The sequence below is a fragment of the Dromiciops gliroides genome, chromosome 4, assembly GCF_019393635.1.
Source record: "Dromiciops gliroides isolate mDroGli1 chromosome 4, mDroGli1.pri, whole genome shotgun sequence".
Taxonomy (NCBI): domain Eukaryota; kingdom Metazoa; phylum Chordata; class Mammalia; order Microbiotheria; family Microbiotheriidae; genus Dromiciops; species Dromiciops gliroides.
Genome location: NC_057864.1, coordinates 66,757,552 through 66,763,551, shown reverse-complemented (window position 1 = coordinate 66,763,551; position 6,000 = coordinate 66,757,552).

Here is a 6,000-nt window from a genome sequence, read left to right as displayed (position 1 = left end):
GCATAGGGTCATACACATAGGGGAGACTTAGAAAAAGTTTGCTTGTTGAATAACATTGAACTCCTATTTTCTGCCTCTACTACCACCAGAGTAATACATTTTCTTTTTTTTTTTTTTTGGTGAAGCAAATGGGGTTAAGTGACTTGCCCAGGGTCACACAGCTAAGTAAGTGTCAAGTGCCTGAGGCCAAATTTGAACTCAGGTCCTCCTGAATCCAGGGTCAGTGCTCTATCCACTGCACCACCTAGCTGTCCCTATGTTTTCTAAGTTAACAATCCTCTCTGTGAAATAACAGAGGCAGTCACTCAAGTACGAACACTCAAAAACATAACTAGGACGTGGCAATGAGGGCTTTATACTAGGGTACCAAAATTTAGAGGGCTCAGACAGCACCTATATCCCTCCATCAAGTAGGTAGAAATGACTTAAGCTCAGCAAATATTTAGCAGTAGCACAATTAGTTAACATAGGAAGCTACTGCATAGTTTCCTCCCAGAGGCAAGCCAAAGCAACCTCTTCCCTGGCAGCACCACCCTTCTCCTTTCCTCAGTGAAGCTTCCCCGTAGCCATCTCCAGCTATCCCAGGGTCTCTATCGGGTCAGAGGTCCAAGGGTCTCTCTTCAAAAAGTTGAATTTATCTTAAAAAGTTGTTTTGAGAGGGTGGGGGGAGGGCATCGGGGAAGAGCTACTCCTTTCATGCTGAATTATGTTTTGGAGTTGCCTCAGGCAACAGAATTGTTAGGACTTTATTTATGTATTTATTAGAGATACATATTTCTTTATATATAGGACCCTATTAGGACGAGCAACAACAAGTGCCCTTATAGGATGGAGGCTAGCTCTCCACCTGTCCTGAGCTAATACTGCCGCCTGGTGACCAGAATGGAAAGCTCTCTGACCCAACATCTTCCCAACCACTTTTCTTCTTGCAGAAAGGAATGATGCAGTTCATACTTGACTCTTTTTTTCCCCCACCTGCTACCCCCATCAGAGCTTAATTTGCTCAACCTCAATATACCTCTTTCACAAATGGACAAACATCCTCTTTAATTCTCTTTCTCTTTCCCCTCTAGGACTGCACCAATTAATTATCTTAGGACAATCTCTTCTCCGCCCCCTCCCCACCCCACCCCCCCATTCCATTTATGAGTCAAAAAGAAAAAAGATGGTATAATGAATCATGAGAAGCATTTTGACTTGGTGGAGAGAGCTGGCCTTGGAATCAAGAAAACCAAGGTTTGAGTCCCGCCTCAGACACTTAGAGCTTGATTGCCCATGCGTCCATGCGTCTTTTAACCCTTGAATGTCCCTGCACTTCTCAGCAATGGAAGGAGATTACCTAGTAGGAGTTCTCCATACTGATAAAATCTCAGGTCCGGGCCAAGAAAAAAAAATATTATCACAAGCCTGAATTCTAGGTCATGTGAGTTATGTGGGCGAAGGGACCACAGCATCATTGCTATAGCGTGATGGTACAGGGGACCAGGTGTTTATTGTTACGTCAGAGGACCTGGGTCTAAATGCCTACTTGGCTTTCTTACTTGCCTGCATCAGTTAAATTAGGAAGCTCTGTGAGCAAATCCCTTGGTGATGATGATGATAATGAGTTTGCTTTCAGAGAGATTTAACGTTTCCAAAGCACTTCACGCGTATTATCTTATCATATGCATATGATATAAAAATATAATGCTATTTATAGAATATTAACATGACATTGACAATAAACTCCACTTGACACTTACTAGCTGTGTGACCTTGGGCAAGTCACTCTAACCCCCATTGCCCCACCAAAAAAAAAAAAAAAAAGACAAACTCAATTATGAGCTCCTCTTTCTCTTCTTTTTGTATTTCCAGCGTTTTGCACATTGCCTTCAATACAGCAGTCATTTAATAAATGATGATCAATCAACTAATAATATAATAGCATTTATATAGTGCTTTAAGGCTTGCAAAGCATTTTACACAGTGCTTATTTTATATAGATAAGACATTTGGTACGTCTCTATTATACAATGGATATGATATAAATATGTAACATTTATATTAGATCACAATAATAGTTAGCATTTATATAACACTCTTTAATTATTTTTTTTTTTTGGTTAGGCACTTGGGGTTAAGTGACTTGCCCAGGGTCACACAGCTAGTAAGTGTTAAGTGTCTGAGGCCAGATTTGAACTCAGGTCCTCCTGAATCCAGGGCCGGTGCTCTATCCACTGTGCCACCTAGCTGCCCCTCTTTAATTAATTTTTGGTGAGGCAATTGGGGTTAAGTGAGTTGCCCAGGGTTACCTAGAAAACATCCAAGGCAGGATTTTGAACTCAGTTGCTGACTCCAAGTCTGGCAACCCTCCCCACTGTCCCACCTGGCTTCCTCCCTCCGCCTCGGTTTCTTCATGTGTAAAGTGAGGAGGATTGGTTTAAATGATCTTTGGTGTATTTCCACCACCCCACCCCACCCCTAGCTCTGGGATGCTGGAGAGGAAACTCTTGCTAAGCAGCAGAGGCTGTGTTTGAGAGGCTCAGGTGAGACAATATCACCATCTGCTGGCAGTAGCTGGCTATAACCAGGCCTGCTGCACAGAAGTTATTCATGGGCAACACTGAGAGAGTATCCATTATTGATTGTTCAGGTCTGTTGACTAGATGGGAGCTCCCAGGAAGGTATTTACAGTAATGACTCCAAGCCATTTTAGCTAAGCACCTTCTTTAACAAAGGACAAACTCTCTCCTGGAAAGATCCCAGAACGTGTTCCCTCCCTGTGTCTTCCCCTCGTGCCCCTAATAAAACTATAAATTACACTCCCTTTCTATCAGAAAATCTTCCTGGTTGGTCTTCTGCAGGCTCTTCCTTATTGCTTTCCCTATGCTAAGTCTTAAGACTACAAAAGACCCTGCCTTCCGGGAACTGTCTGCTTAATGGGACGATCTGGGGCATCCACAATGATAAAAGGTAGAAATGAAAGCAAAGGGGAGAGTCGCTGGGAGCCTCTGAAGAAATCTGAGAAGGCACAGTTCACTTTTAGCTTTTCAGGGAAGGATTGTCAGTGGTGACACCGAAGTGAGGACCCGACGTCCTAACAATCTGGCACCAAATACAGAATACCCCCACCCTCCACCTTGGAACACACTTCTCTATTACACACTGTTCCCAGGGGAAAGCTGTTGTCTATAATGAGCAGCCTTTAACTCCATCATCAAAGGACCACGGTGGGGAGGAAGGAGAGAGAGACTGTAATGAATCAGGTTTGATGGCAGAAAAAAAAAAAGAAAAACTACCTGACAATAAGAGCTATCACACAATGGAGGGACTGCCTCGGGAGGGAGGCTTGGCATCACCATCCCTGGAGGTCACTAAGCAGAGGCTGGGTGACCACTTGTCGGATATGATGACAGGGGTTCTCCACTTTGGTCTTGTCCTGGACCCCTCTGGCAATCTAGTGAAGTCGATGGATCCCTTTTCAGAATAAAATCTTTAAATACATAAAATGGTATCTTAGAATAATACCTTTAAATATTCGAAAGGAAATAATGTAGGATTATGTACTAATGTCAATTAAACTGAAATTAGAGATTTGCTTTTTTTTTCCCATTCAAATTCATGAGCCTCCTGAATTCCTTCCATGGAACCTCTGAGGGTCTGTGGACTCCTGGTTAAGAACCCCTGAGGTAAGAGGTTTCTTGTTCAAGTGTGAGTCAGATTAGATAGTGTCAAAGGTCCCTTCAAACACTGAGATTCCGTAATCCTGGGACCAGGCCTTTGACAGCCTTTAAACTGATCTTTATCTTCCTTAAATTGGCCTTTTTACATACATTTAACCCTTCCACACTTCAACTTTCCTCATTGAGGGTTTTTGTTTTTTGGTGAGGCAGTTGGGGTTAAATGACTTGCCCAGGGTCATACAACTAGTAAGTGTTAAGTGTCTGAGGCTGGATTTGAACTCAGGTCCTCCTGAATCCAGGGCCAGTGCTCTATCCGCTGTGCCACCTAGCTGCCCCTTGAGGTTTTGATTTATTGCAGGTCAGCATAAGAAATTAAATGGGAATTTGGGAGCAATTTTGCAGAAATCACAGACAACATGTAAAGGCCAGCAGATGACACAGAAAAAGTTTAGAAACTCATAAATGCATAAAATATATGTGTAGTATTGTATAATATCAACATATTTTTCCTTTAATACCAGAATAATTCAGATTTCTTCTCTGGTACAAAGAGAGAGTCAAAAAATTTTACTCTGATTTTCCCTAACCCCCCCAGATATGGGAGGGATAACTGTACTTATTTTTCTCAGTCCCCAGGATTTCCGATCTCTCTTCATTCACAGTGGAGAAGTTCAGAAATCATCTCCATTTAGATGTCCCCTAATTCCATCATTCTATTTGCAAAACCCAAACTCGTGTCTCTTCAACAGGCATCACCTTGTCACCTTAACAAGAGGCCTTTCCTGATCCCCTGCACACACAGTTATTAGTGTTCTCCCTATGTTCTAAACAGTGCTGTTTTTACTTATCTCCAATACATGTTTCCCCTCAGTAGAATGTAAACTCCTTGTAGGCAGGAGCTATTTCTTTTTTTTTTTTGTCTTTGTATACCTATTAAGGGGCCTAGTGTGCAATAAGCATTTAATAAATGCTTGTTGAATTAAAGTGAACATTTCCCATTCCCTTTCTAATTTTGCCTACTGTATTTCAATCCAATTGCATATCTCCATACTGCTGTAGTTCTCTTTTTATAATGGGAGGAATTCCTTAAAAATGATGGTAAGGTTGGGGCAGCTAGGTGGCAAAGTGGATAAAGCACCGGCCCTGGATTCAGGAGTACCTGAGTTCAAATCCAGCCTCAGACACTTCACACTTACCAGCTGTGTGACCCTGGGCAAGTCACTTAACCCCCATTGCCCTGCAAAAAAAAAAAAAAAAAAGATGGTAAGGAGGGCAACTAGGTGGTGCAGTGGATAAAGCACCAGCCCTGGATTCAGGAGGTCCTGAGTTCAAATATAGCCTCAGACACTTGACACTTACTAGCTGTGTGACCCTGGACAAGTCACTTAACCCTCATTGCCCTGCCAAAAAAAAAGAAAAAAGAAATGATGGGAGGGAAGGAAGGAAGGAAGGAAGGAAGGAAGGAAGGAAGGAAGGAAGGAAGGAAGGAAGGAAGGAAGGAAGGAAGGAAGGAAGGAAGGAAGGAGTTATTAGTACCTAGTACTTGTAAGTAATAGCGGCAGCAGCAGTTATAGCAGTATCTTCTGTACTGATCGATCACCTTTAGAGTATTGTATCTAGTTGTTGGTGACCCATTCTAAGAAGAGCTCTTCCAAGCTATAGGATACCCAGAGGAGAGTGACCAAGATGTTGAAGGGTCATGAGATTATACCCAAAAGGTAATCATTCTATGAAGATGAGTTGAAAGAACAGGAGACACAACCTAGAAAAGAGAAGACCTAGGAGGAAGTGTTGGCCATCTTCAAGTTATCTAACTTGAAATTACAAAATGAAAATCTAAGATTAATGTAAAAACAAAACAAAACAAATCCTTGCAAACAATGAGAGCTGTCCCCAGGCAGAATGGGCTGAGTCAGGAGTCTGTCCTTCACTAGAGGTTTTCCAACAAAGACTAGGAAACCATTGGTTGGAGGCATTACCAATCTCAATCTTATTCAGCTCCAGGTTGCATTAGATGCCTTATGGGAATTCTGGGTGTCTGTGAAAGTGATGAGTGAATCTTCCTTCCTGGGTCATAAAACCAATAGATAATAGCAGGACTGAAGCAAATGAGCTAAGAGGAACCTGAATTATTTGAAGGAAGGAGCCTTTAAGAGTATCACAAAATTAATAGAAACTCAGATCATAACATGTTGGATTGGACCTAAAAGACCTCAGGATTCAAGCAAAAATGAATATGAAGACAATTTTTCAATAACGAGCCATGACCCTGATGCTGCTCTTGTTTAGTCACGACAGCTCTAGGTCTCCTGTAAAAATAATTAGACCATAATTATGT